General features: G+C 32.9%; 1 protein-coding gene across 1 annotated transcript in view; it reads left to right on the top strand.

The window, feature by feature from the left end:
* The window catches only part of LOC134851450 (mucin-2-like), a 353,473-nt gene that overhangs the window by 233,167 nt on the left and 105,755 nt on the right, over positions 1-14,551 (top strand). The window lies entirely within an intron of this gene.

Here is a 14,551-nt window from a genome sequence, read left to right as displayed (position 1 = left end):
TCGCATAGTTGGTGTAGTGTTTCTAATTCGGAGAGTGACATTTCTTGAAAAATTCGGCTAATTGTATAATCTAGTTTCATATCTAAATGAATATCATAGTGGATATTACCGAAATATGTAGTATTCATTAGTGATAATTCTTGTAAGCGTGTGCTTCTGGTGTCATGGGGTTTTAGATGTCCACCAGGTTGTCCGTTGCTTTTTTCAAAATTAACTGGTATATAGGATGTTCCTTCGTTTGGAGGATGACCTGTGGCATATGGGTCGATTTTTACTTTTCCAGTGGTCATGTCGAATCCTTTTTCGTATTCAACTAATATTTCAGAGTATTGTGTTCTGTGAAGTGGATTCCTGTATTTACATGCAAGTTCTGTTTCTTGATATATTTGAAAACGTGTCAATTTATTTTCTATATTGTCTATGTTTCTAAAATTAGAACTTAGTTTTCGTGATGGATGGACTTGTTCATATGGAATTGATTGTATAAAATATTTTTCGTGAAATTTTATCATACGAGCGTGTATTTTTGCTACTTGAAATGTTGTACATGTATCTTCGGGGAACCAAACAATGGTTGCTTGTGTTCTCGTTGTAGGGTCGCAATAACCTTGATCATTTTTACAAGGTAATCGGATTCCTTGATAGATCATTGTATTATCTGATAAATCTCGTGTTAGTTGTATTTTTTCGAGTTGTATTTTCCAATCGAAAAACATGATTTCTTGGTATCCTTTATTTTTTGTGTCTGCTTTGCAGTTTGATGGGTCATTTATACCAATGTGTGGTATCCAATGTTTATCGTGTAGGTCATAGGTTAATCGTCCGTGTGCGCCGTTATACGGGTATTTTTCGTCTAGTTTTATATGTCCTTGGTGTCTTTCAAGTTGTGATTGATGTACAGAGTCTGAAAAAACTTGAAAATTAACTAACTTTCTTGCGGAGTTTTTATTTTGTGTGATGTTTAGTCTAAGTAGTTCACTTTTACAATCGTCGGGATTGAGATGTAAAAGACGTTCTATATTACTCTGATAGAATGATTCATGGTCAAGTCGGTTTTTGTTTCCGTTCGAGACTTGTGAACAATGTACTTTCTTTTCGGAAAATGTTGCTGTGAATTTATAACCTGTAACTGTTGTTGCTCGGGCTTTTGAATAGAGTGTTGCTATTACATCTGTGGTTTCTATAGCTTGTGGTTCTGTTTCACATTGTGATACTTGATTTATTGCGTATTTATGTAGTGTTTTTTGTTCATTTTCTTCACAATCGTAATGTGTTACTAATAAATCTTGTGGTCCTGTACGAGGGGAAGGGTTTATGTTTTGATTTGAGATTACTAGAAAAAGGAGTTGGAGAAAAATTAATAATTTTAGAATATACATGTGTATGATAATCCTGAGTATGGATTATAAAATGTAATGTAGCCAATTGTGTTTTTGGTATATCTGTCGTATTTGTATATTACTTCAGTAGTTATAAACGGTGGTGGTAGTGATTGAGCTGTTATGTTAGGTGGATTTAATGGGTAGGGATGTTGGGTAATATTATTTAACTTAACTGTGATTTCAAACTTTAATTGTAAACTGTTTTGTTGGAGTATTTGAATATTGTGATCACGGATATCGTTGTGAATATCTTGGCGATATTGTAATCTATTAAGTGCCCAGTTATGAAGGCGGTTACTTTCTTGATGTTGTCCAAATAATGGTGGAGGTGCTGTAAATGTATTCCAATCTAGTCTTAAAGGAATATTTATTGATGATTGTTCTCGATATCTGGCGTCGAGATTATTTGGAAAATTTAAGTTAAAAGGTGGTGGTGAAATCTGGCTTATTGATGGTGTTGATGGTAGTGATAATGTTTCTGGTAGTGATGAGGATGTTGTTGTATCCGTAGAAATATCTATTGGATTATTGACTAAATTTAATTCACCTTGTGTAAATGAATGTGTTGTCCAATATGGTAGTCGTGATGCCTGGTTTGGGGGGTTAAAGGGATTTTCACGTATTTGTTCAGATGTTGGTGTTGAACCTAAGTAATCTGATGGTAGGCTTGAGGTGCTACGTTGTGAAAGAAGCGTAGGGGTTTCTGGTAATATACCAATGGGGTTTTCTGGAGTGTTTTGTGATGGGGATTGAGGTATATCAAAATGAACTCGGGGAGTTTGAAAATTTCTGTTTCGTCGAGGATGTATAATTTGTCTATGTATTTCGACTGTATTTTGGTTTTGACTAGGATTTCTTATTCTACTTAGTTCTTGTGGTAGTGTTGGGTATAGGTTATATGTTGGTTCGCTTAGAGGTGCTTGTCGTTGAACTGGTTCTAGTGGTTCTGATAAACGAGCATGTCGTTCTTCAAAAGTGTATGGATTGTCTTGAAAAGAAATTCGTGTAGATGTTTGAGGATTTTGAGTAATTGAAGGTGGTGTTTGGTTATCTTGGGATGATGTCGGTGAAGACTGACTTTGTGACTGTTGGGTAGCAATTTTTGATGGATTTTTGAATTGTTACTTTAGTGGGAAGGTTTATGTTTATTATAATATTCTTCCAAAAAAAGAATTAGAAGGATTGTTGCTAGGGCAAATGTGAAGATTGCTTTCTTTATACATTTACATATTGTCAAAATGAGGGATGATAAAAATGTTATGAAAATTACAAACAATAAAAAAATATCAGTTCTGCTGAAAGTTGTTCGTATCATTTAGACAAGTTATATGAATCGTACCTGTGGATGTAATCAAGGGTTTTGGAAAGTTGGAGGAATAGTTCGAGTATAGTGTAGAAAATTAAAAAAATGTTACAAAAAATGATTAGGATTATTAGAAAAGATTCAAGTATATCAAAAAGAAATATTATAAAGGTTTCAAGTATTGTAAAAAAATGTTTAAGATTTATGAGTATTTGAGTAACTGATTGAGAGAAGAGCATTTAAGAAATGATCTCTTGGTCGAATATTTTTTGCTGTTTGAGGCGATTTTCTAGTGTGGTCGGATTATTTATTAGTTTTTTTGACAAGTGGGTTGAGTTTTGTAAAAAATTGTTGGGGGCAATTTTCATGGTGATCGGGAGGTCGTCTTTTTCTTTATTTTTGTTTGTCAAATGATCCGGGGTATGGTGAGATTTTTATACTTTAGGCTAATTAAAATGTTCATTTTGTTACTTTAGGCTAAGTTAACAAATTTGTTTTGGGGGTATTCGTGGTCTGAGTTGGGGAAATATTGTTGATCTTTGGGTTATTAGATAAGGGAGGGGTACGGTATTATGGTGATATTTATTTTAGTTGTCAAGTCGGAGTGGTTTGCTTATTTTTGACCTGGAGGTCATAAAGTTATAGTTATAGATGTGCCTGGAGTTCTATATGATTCGTCTAATTGGTCTTAGTTTGAGTTAGAGAAAGTGACGGATTGGATGAATCCTATTGGTCTATTTTGAACTAGAATTATTACGTACTTGTCAGCATGTTATTTTGAAAAATGTAAATGAAAAATGTTTCGAAGGTTTCAAGATAGTGAAGTATAATGTTAAAATTACTTTTGAAATTCCACTTTCTTTAAAATTTTAGATTGGGGGATGAATATTTTATAGTTTTTACGTGGTTGATTTCGGAGTCTTGTTGTTTTTCTATTTTCTGATTTGTCGATTTGTTCTTGGGGTATTATTTGTTCGGTCATTTTTCTATTTTTTCGTTGTTTTGGGGATTCTTTATGGTTTTGTGTATTGTTTTTGGTGGCGATTGGTTTTGTGTTTTGATTTTCGGTGGGGTTATCATTTTGTTCTGTGTTTTTCAGATGTGGTTCATTTGGAATGATTTTTAATCCTGTGAAAGAATATAGTTGAGTTAATTCGCGGAGTGCGTATTCTTTTGGGTAATAAGGTAATAGGTTGTTTCGATGTTGAACGATTTCTTTTTTGTTTGAGTCGGTAATTTTATATGTGACATCAGTGGGTCTTGCAATTATTTGGTATGGTCCTTTTCGAAGGGGTTGTAATTTTTTAGAAATTCCTTTTTGAGTATTAAAATTAGGTATTAAAACAAATGTTCCAATTTTTAATTCGGAGGCTGGTGTAAAACGTGCATTGATTTGTTCATTAATGTTTTGTCTTTGTAATAACTTTTTTGTTATTTTTTGATAAATTTCATTGTGTTTTTTATCTCTATTTAGAATCCATTCGGTGTGTGTACCGGAGGCTAGTTTAAGAATTTGTGGGTGATGAAAATGATCTTCATCGTGTGTATGTAAAGGTAGGTTATAACAAATTGAGTCTTTATTTGGTTGACAATAACCTTGTGCGTTTTTATGAGAATTTGCTGTAAACATTATTGGTTTGCGTGGCTTTTGGTTAAAAACCATTTCGTATGGTGACATTCCTAAAGTTGTCGTAATTTGTGAATTATATGCTAAGGGAAATAATTTTACATCTGCTGACCATTCGGTATATTTTGTATCATTTCCGTTGATGATACATCTAAGATATTCTTGTAATGAACGGTTCATACCTTCGACTAAGCCGTTTGTCCAAGGTGCATGAGATGTACGTGGTTTGTGTTTAATGTTATATAAATGACATAGTGTGATAATTTCATTATTTATGAATTCTGTACCGTTGTCTGTAACTAAAATTTCTGGTAGTCCGAATTTTGCTATCCAGTGTTCATAGAGTGTTGTGTAAGCGTAATAAGCGTTACAATGTGGTACTGGGTTAAGTGCTACATAATGTGTAAATGCGTCAACAATTACCATAATGTAGGAGTTTCCTTCGGATGAGGGTGAAATTGGTCCTTTGGTATCAAATGAGATACGATGGTTAAAGTACAAGCTTTGTCCTTTAAAATCTTGTTTTTGTGCTATTTGTTTTTGATTCGGGTAAGGTTTATTTAGTTGACATACTATACAATCATTGCATAGTACTTTTATCCAAATTGGTGCATTTGGGAAGTAAAAATTTTGTATAAAATTTGAATATGTTTTTTCTGATCCAGAGTGTCCTTTAATATTTTGTGTATGTGAAATATTAAAAGCTATAAGAATCATACTTAAAGGGAGACAGGAAACTGTAGATTCATTCAGGTTATACTCTAAAAGGTCTGTATTTTCGTTAATTGTTGTGTTGTTAAATTTGCGAAAGTATCGGAGGAGTGTTTTGTTTCCTAGAATGGTTGAATCTGCCTTGACAGGTTTAGTTTTATATTTGTGCCATGATTTTAGTTGTCTAATTATCGGGTCAAGATTTTGATATTGTTTCAGTGTTGAAATTGTAATCGTTTCTGTTGGAGGGAGAAAAATGTTTTCAATTTCGAATTTAGATAAGGGTATTGTATCAAGTGGGTCGTGAAGGTCAAAAACTTGATTTATTGTGTATTTTGAATCATTTGTTTGTGGTCCTGATAAATTTATTTTATCAGTTAAATCTTCTTTTTCAATTAGTGGAAAATGGTCTTTTTTAGGCGGGTGTTGTTTTGTTCGTTTTTGTTGGGTGTTATTTTTTATCCATTGAGAATATGGGATTGGTTTGAAAGTTGATGTTCCAAGTAGATCAACTTCATAATGATTATTTTGACAATCTAAATATAGTGGGAAATGTTGTAAATTATTTATTTGTGATTGTTCAATATCAGTTTTTACTGCATATTTGCATTCCAATCGGGGTGATGTTTCGTTTTCTGCAAGGTAGAATTTTATGTTTTTAGGTATTTCAACTGTTGTTTTTCGTGTAAGTAATTCAGGTGGTGTATTTCGACTTAAGGTGTCTGGTAATGCAAGATTTTTTCCTGCAGTCCAAACTATATGTAAGTTTGGAAATTTCATTAGAATTAGTTGAAATCTGTAAACTCGGTGGTTTGGGTTAGATTTTTGTGTAAAGAGAAAGATTATTGGTTTATGGTCTGTGAATAAAACTGTGGGGTGTTTTGATCCAAGTATCAGAAATTCATATTCTGTCAGTGTATATATTATGGCTGTACATTCTCTCATTAGAGTTGAGAGTCGTAGCTCTGCTTGAGTGAATAATCGAGAATTTGCTGATATGAGGTTCATTTTATTTGTACCATTATGTGATTGTAATAGTGCTGCACCGATGCCAAAGTTCGAAGCATCGCACATTGCATAAAATGGTTGATTTGAATCTGGAATTGTGTTTGAAATTTGTTCAGTTAAAAGTTTCTTTATTTCTTCAAATCGTGTTTGATGTTCTGTGTTCCATTCAAAATTATTTTGTTGTCTAAGGATGTTATAAAATGGTCGTAGATATAATTGCATTTTATAAACATATTTACTTAAAAAGTTTAACATTCCAAGAAATTCTTGGATTTTCTTTTTATTTGTTGGTGGTTGAAGTTTTTGAATAGCGTCAATGCGTGATTTCAATGGAGTGATTGTTTTTCTTTCTATATTATGTCCTAAGAATTTAACTCTTGTCAAAAAGAAGTGTGATTTATCGGGGGCGGCCTTCAGATTTTCGTTCTGAAGTATTTGGTGATATTTTTCTAAAACATTGAACATCTCGTCTTTTGTTTGTGATTGCATAAAAACATCGTCTAAATAGGTGATTGCGTTTTTCTTGAGTATCAGTGGTCTAAAAATTTTGCTCATAAAAGCTGAAAATGCTGCTGGTCCTATGGATATTCCATAGAATAAGCGGTTGAATTCATATTGTTGGTTTCCGATAACAAATTGTGTTAAACGTCGTGATTGTTCATCTAGTGGCATTTGATTGTATGCACTATTCATATCGGCGGTTGTAAAGTATTTGCCGTTTATTTTTGTTAAAATAACTTGTATTGGTTCAATGGGCCAATTACATTTTGATTCATCTATAAGTGAATTGAGGTATCTAGCATCGAGAACGATTTTTAATGATTCTCCTTTAGCTAGAATGATAACGGGGTTGATAAATGTCGCTCAGGTGTCTGGATATCTTGTTGAGTAAGATTCCTAGTTCCATTGAGGTTTTCGTTGTGTATGACTGTAGAGTTTAAACTATTATTTTGTGTATCGGGCAAAAATGTATTATAGTTTAATGGTGTTGCATCAATGGTGAATGGTATTATTTTTACATAATCTCTTATGTAAGATATCGTACTTATTGCTTGACTTGAGATTGATTGTGGGAAGCTTATAAATGCGGGATGAGACCATTCGGGGTCCCAAACATAATCTGATTGTTCTGTGATAGCGGTATCATCGTTCGAGTTTTGGGGTCTAAAATTTTTTCTTGCTTGTGCAATTAAATCAATATTGTGTGTGAAATAATCTATTATGAACCATGCCAAAATTTTTTGTAGATCGTGTTTTGTATGTTGTGAAACGTCGTCTTTCGTGAAATTTTCTTTAATGATGTTTAAATAACTAGAGAGTAGTGTGATTTCATGTCGTACTCTTAAATGTTTAGATGTTTCTGTCGGTGAGACATTTGTTATTGGGATTTCGTTTTCTAATATCGAAATATAACTATATATTATTGCGAAAACTTCTTTGGTGAATATGGAGTTTGCTCTTTGTGAGTTATGATATTGGATGCTTTTTATATATTCTGAAAAAACTTTTGAAAATTCTAAATCAAGATCGTCTGTTTGAATTGTATATTTTCTATTATTATGGTTTGGTGAGGTGAATTCTATGGAGTAGATTCCATACTGTTGTGTTATGTTGCATATATCTTTTAAGTAGTGGTCTATGATTTGTCTTTTGATTTTTACATCTGGGAACTCTGTTTTACATGGACTGATTCCGGGTTCAAATAAATTTAATAGTAAATTTTTGCAAAATATATGCTGTCCTCTATCAGTGGTTGCATCTACTATAAAAGGAAAGATTTCATCATCATCTGGACTTTCTTCACCTGGGGTGTGCGTTGAGCTCATTTTTTCGTTCGATGACTGTTAATATGTAATTATTAATGTGTCGAATTGGTTGATTCCAATTGTATAAATGTACTGGTTTGTGTTTATACTGCTTTTTTATTCTTCTTTTTCCTCTTTTTGATGAATTTGAAGTTGTTTCTGAGTCAGAAAAATATAATTGATCGTGAAGTGGGCAATTTTTATCTATTGATTCTTTTAGTTTGTAAAGTTCGTCTAAACTGTTGGTTTCTGATTCTGAAAATGCGTTTCGATTTTTTGAAAATCTTTTTCGTGTTATTTGTCTTTGTTTCGTTATTATTTTTCTTTTTAGTGTTTGTCGTTTTGTTCGAATGTATCCAACTGTTTGTGTATGAGGTGTGATTACAAGGTCGTATTTTTTGTTATCTATTTCACAATTGTGTAAAACGATTGTTTGTTTATTTCCTAGGTTTTTAAATGACATAAGGTTTAGGATGACGGATGCAAAAGGTTGTTAAATGGTTTCTATTTTCTTAAACTGTTAGTTCTTACGATTTTTTGGTTAGCTTAACCTGGGTCTGTTTGTTCAGGGTTGGAGAGAAAAGTATATCGATTCCGAAGAATGATTTTTTACTTTCTCGTGGCTAGTATAAGTTAAGGTGTTAACTTACTTAATCTTACTTAGGGGTAGTGATTGTGTTCAAGGGTTGGAGAATAGTAAATCGATCCACAAGGTTCAGGTATAATTAGAACGCGAGTAGTTCGTTAGATACTATTTTAAACTTACTAAGTCTAAGATTTATCCTGGGTCTGTTAAGAGGGGGGGTCAAGTGAAGGATGAATAACCGAAGTTCTTCACTGTTTATCCTAATTTGAATGATTAGTTTTGTTTAAAAATTTCTATTAGTCTTAGGTCTTTAGAAAGGGTTGGGTAGTGAATCGACGTTTGAGGTCGTTAGACACTAATTAAGTGGGTGGGGGAGAACAAAGTTGTTCTGTTTGATCCAAGGATAAGCCTTGATGATCAAATTTGAAATTTAATTAAGTAGAAAATGATTTAAGATCCAAGGATAAGCCTTGATGATCTGGTTTTAAAATTAAGTGAATTTAAGTTTTAATAAAATTTTAAATGTGTGTAAAAGAAAGATTTAGTGTTTTGATGATATTAGTGGGTTTATGATTGCTGTTATGTTTTAGGTGATGGAGCTGGAACAACAGGATGATTTATGATTACTAACCATTTATTGTCATGCTACTAATTTTTATTTTTTATTTTTCAATAAATATTTTTCAAACATGTTTTGTATATTACTGCAGAGTTCTAGGAAAACGATCTTAGATCTTTTTATCAATCGTTATTGTATATTAATAATTTTGTTTAGCGCCTGAAATGATTTTGAAGATTAACTTCAAGGTTTTATGTTTGCAAATGAAAATCTAAATTCATTGCTAGTAGTATTCTAAATATAAAAGTTTGTTCTGGTTTTTGCCTAACTATCATATAGCTATATGGCAAGTTTCTACTTTGTCGTATGTCGTCTCTGGTTCGAGGTCTTCTTCCAATTCCGGGTAGTTCTGTTATGGTTCGGAATATTGGCTCTGATCTATTGAGTCGTAGAGACATTTCGATTAAATTATTGTCGTATAACATTTTTTAAATGTTTTTGTCTAATTTCTAATCTATTTTGGTTAATTCTAAGCTATTAAGGTCTTGTTCGAGACTTATGGTCGCACCAGATGAGTTAGGACCGAGTTGGTTAACTCATAGAGTAATTTCGGATAGGGTACACCGTCTGCTCGTCACGCTATCTTATTTTCGGCCGGATAGATTCGTGCAACTTCTTAGTCTAATACCGATCCTAATCTTACTCTTATACTATCTAGTCTCAGGTTGTTTAACTAGTCTCTGCTAGGCTCAATAGATCTAGGGTATACTGGTTTATTGCGGCTGCTGAAGTGCTCGGGAGAGTCCAACTAATTTCTAAGTTAAATTCAAATCTCTCTGGTGCTGAAATTACAAGTAACTTCAGCACTTACAAATAAGTGGGTTGTTAGTTAGATGGATCATGATTGGTTAATATTAAATACTTTACATTGGTAAAATATCTAAATTATCCAATCATAAAATGTAGTTTAGATCAGGTTCCACATGCTTGCTATCATCAGAAGAGGCTAAAAGCAAAAACTTCCGTGGCCCCGTGAAACAAATTGGTATGTATACAAATTGAAACAAATTGGATACCCCGAAGTAAGGGTATCGGATCATTACATCACCGTTGCTCGCTTGATTCTTTATTTATCTTTTGAAATCCATTTGAAAACCCGCCAAATCAAGTGGTTCAAACTTTGCTGCGAACTTGAGGCCAGAAGTGAGATTTCTTTTGAAGGCAGTACGAGCGTGAAAAGAGCAACCATTTGATCATTTCTTGAAAACCAGCAAAGAGAAACAACTTTTTTTTCCAAAAAATTCTGTACTAAGTACGAAAATCCAAAGATTTCCCATCTTTTAGGTGTCGACTTACATTTAGCCTTAAGCAAACATGTGAATAAAAATTTTCAGAGAAAAGATAGGCCGTTTGTAAGTTTGATGGGACCAATTGGTTCTAGTGAAACCCTGTTTTTATTTTTTTATGCCTAAATACGTAACATTTGAATCAATTTATCGCTCAAAATTGTATTTTTATCAGCTTTATCAGCAATTAAAGAGAAAAATCATCCGCTAGTTAGACCTAAAAACGAAGTAGTAATAGTTATAGTGGTGGTGTTGAGGTTCTAATTATTATTTAGGGCTAATAAATGCACGCCCTTGGTTCTCGATCCCTAAGTGAAATGTCTATACAAACTAATCATATGGTGGAGCAGTTCAGCCGGGGGGGGGGGGGGGGGGGGGGTTGTGAGGGTTGGGGGTTGCTGACCTTTATGTTTTTAAATGGGCTATAGAGTATCCGGTCAGCACCCTTTGTATTAACATAGGGAAAAGGTTTCCAAATGTATTAAGATAGGGAATGGAATTGGTAAGGTTTCATAGTTTGAACGATGGTAAAAGAATGGTAAGAAAATGGTTTTTTTTTGAATTTTGTGTAAAAATGTCTTGTTTTTTGGAAAAATTTTGGCGCACGTTACCTAAATATTAAATATCATTGATGTATTAGTGTTTCCAGTGTATTAAGATTGGCTTTAGGTTTCAGAGTTTCAGATGGTAAGATGGTAAGTTTCGAGAAAAAAAATTTTGGCGCCTGATTTCGGCGATACTTTCGTTTCTTAGCTAACTCTTACCATTTGTGATATTTAAGGGCTATCATTTCTTACAAAACTTCGGTATGGTGAGTTTCATATGGTAAGCATCGGAAGTTTTTACTTGCGAAAACAATTTTATCTTGAAAAAAAACTATTTATCTTGAAAAACCGAAAAAATATATGCATATTTTGATAAGCTGCGACAAAATTAATTTTCAATTTAGACTATCGGATCTTTAAATCAAAAACTAAAATATGAGAGAACAGTTTTTTTTCTCAGAAAAATCTATTGGAAACTTATTTCGTCTTACTTATATTCCCTCAGGTTATCTGGGGAAAATTGACAAGAGAGGATTACTTTTACAAGTTAAACTGTCCGCTCCACGGGATATCAGGGGAAAATTGTCAGCTCCTCACGGTTGATTACCTTTATATCTCACTAATTCTTTTATTCTTCAGGTTATCTGGAGAAAGGTTGACAGCACCATTATACTTATTATTTTAATGACTTACTTTCTCTTTTTTCCCAAAATTATCCCACAATCATATGACAGAAGCTTATTAGCTTTTCCCCACAAATTAATTGAAGCGTGAAAAATTGAAATAAATCCAATCAAAACTGCATGAAAGTTTCATTGGAACTAAGATATGAATAAGCAAAAAATTTTAAGTTTTGAAGAATCAGATGTTTTTATCCAATTCTCATTTTTCCCTCAACATGTTTTTTTTCTGTCATGTTTCTTGCTACACTTTTTTTCAGTTCTTTTTTATCACTTTGTCTTTAGTTTTTCAAAATTTCTTCAAAGTTTCTGAATTTTCCAAAAAACTATCATTCAAATTTGTCAATCGCTCTGGCCCGGTACAAGTTTACACTGGGAAAGATATAGTTTCATAAATTTTTTTATGTCTGGTCATTTTGTTTGATAAATTTTCTATTTCTCTCAGAGTCTACTTTTCTGAAGATTACACTATTTACTCGAAGTTGGTTACAAATTTCGTAATTTTATCTATTATATCGGTAGTTTTTCCAAATGGGGGACCACAACATCTATATTTTATCATCATTCTCAGTGTACTTCACCAAAAAATTGGTTGCTAAGATGCTTTTTGTTGTTAAGGAGTTAAATTACATGTATAAAAAAAAACAATTCACTGCATCGTATGGAAAAATTGCAGCAAAAATTTACACTTAACAGTAAAAAAAGCCTTTTTGCCAAACAATTACAGATAAAATTCAAATCTTTCACATCTTTAATTTTATTCAAGTTTCTCTGGTAGAGTATAAAAGAAAAAAATGCTGAATAAATTGCGTAAAACTCAAACAAGGTATCAGTTTTTGTCGCTTCCGAGGAATCAATCGTCAATAACTTTTTGTTAGAAACGAGTAGGTTGATATCTTACTACCCAAAGAATCAGCAAAGTAGTAAGTTTTATCCATTTGGGCAATCAAGACCCAGTGCTCTCCTCTTTCATTGCTTGGGGCCAAGGTAATAATTGCAAAAGAATATTTTGTTGGTCGAGGTACTTTAGCAGAGGTGTAAGTTCCCGTGTACTTGAAACTGAGCTCTGGAACGCTTTCGATAATTTGCAAAAGTGAAAAAATATCCATCTTTGCAAGTGTTAGCTGATTTTGCATCTAAAAACAAACAAAATGGATAGTTTGATAGTGCATTTTAGAATGATAAAAACTAGCTTAATGACACGCATTTAAGTATTGAATCAACAAAGTCCCATACACAAGTCTTATCTAGTGGGCAGAGGATATTGAACACTGTTTTACAGTCTAGGTTGAAGAAATGTCTCGGTTTTTCTATAAAACAGCATTCATTCTCTACTTTTTCTGGAGTCTTAGCTCTGAAGAAAAACAAAATTAATAGTACAGAGACAATGACAATGGAAAGTCCCAAAAACATTACAAAACTTTTATAGTAACTGGAAAACTCGAAAATAATTAACCATTTTAACGACTCTTCCAAAATTATCAATTTGAAAATTTGATAGTTTTCTCTCAAGATTATTAGTTCCGTTACCTGCTCCAAGGCAAATAAGAAAAACATTTCAAATCGTAAGCTTTCTCCACTAAGTTCTGGATAAGGCAACTGTTCAGCTGCATCCTGAAGTGAAGTCAAGCTAAAAACTAGAATAGTGGTTTTGAAAATCTCCATAGGAAGAGCTAGAAAATATTCGTTAAATTGCATTGCTTTCATTGTTATAACATATGGGCGACCAGGAGAAGTTGAATCGAATGAAACAATTGCTCTTCCACCCCGAATACTTCTAAGCTCTCCAAAATGAAATTGTTGACAGTTGAAAGAATTTTTACGAAAATATCCCGCATCAGCTGAATTTTTATTCACTGCAACAACTGTCTTTCTGATTGGAACTTTTTAAAAATTTTTTACTGAATAAACTGGTTTTGACGTGATGGAATGATAAAGGTTCTTGCTAGAGTTTCAAAAACACTGTATTGAGCAAAATTCTTTTCCCAGTTCCATTGCAAGTATTGACGTCTAGGTTCAGCTACTAAAATTTTCCTGGTAAACAGGGAACAATCATTAATTTTCAGACTAACTTTTGGGTTATCTGACAGCATGAAAAATTAGGTCCAGCTCGAATTAATTTGAACCGAACTTTGTTCTGTGGTAGTAATAGTTTTTCACAAGTAAACAAATCCATGGCAAGCATTCTATAACGTGAACAAGTTATTCCTGATCCAAAAGAATTCGCTCTATCAGTGAACGGATACATATCAAATGCTTCCGGAAATTCTTCAAAACTACATCCGTGACAAGCAAGTCTTCCTTTTTTTTACTCACAGCCAACGCGTTGAACTCGTTCGGTTTTCGTGTGATAATATAATCCATTGGCGTTGTAAATCTTTTTATTGTTAAAACAAACTTCACAATTGGAGAATATAGAATGTAGTAGATTGTTTACGTTAAAAAAAGTAAGTTTGTGGCTCCTCGCCTGAGCAATCCTCCGATTTTGTTTAATGTTCTGCTTTTTCTTTTGAAAGCATCAACCGAACTTTCTTTGAACAATTGAAGCTTTAAACTACGGTGGGTATCACGCATACCCAAATAAAGATGACTGTCCAGCTCAAATTTAAACTCAATCATCTAGAGAAGTACGGGCAAATACTACTTGTGAGTGAGATGAAATAATTGTTTCCAAAACTTGGACGATATCAACAAACTCCAAAGAAAAATTTGTAAAAACTCCGTAGCGAAAATGACTACTTTGATTTATACTCCTTTTGTTTTGTCAAAAATGTCTTTGCGAGAGCGACTAATTTTCGAACTATTTTTTTGAAAAATGGATTTGGCTCAACACTTGTACTTGTTTCCACCTCACAACTGTTTTCGAACTGTTCTTGTTCTAACATCTATTGATGAAAAGACCAAATGGTTCCTGTAAAACCCAGTACTAAACTTTTCAATCAATACATGGTTCAATTTTGCTTTTTTTTACTTTCTTTATCAACAATTGTACGAGAAAA

Source organism: Symsagittifera roscoffensis, chromosome 7 (assembly GCF_963678635.1).
Source record: "Symsagittifera roscoffensis chromosome 7, txSymRosc1.1, whole genome shotgun sequence".
NCBI classification, from domain to species: domain Eukaryota; kingdom Metazoa; phylum Xenacoelomorpha; order Acoela; family Convolutidae; genus Symsagittifera; species Symsagittifera roscoffensis.
This window is presented reverse-complemented; position numbering and strand designations above follow the sequence as displayed.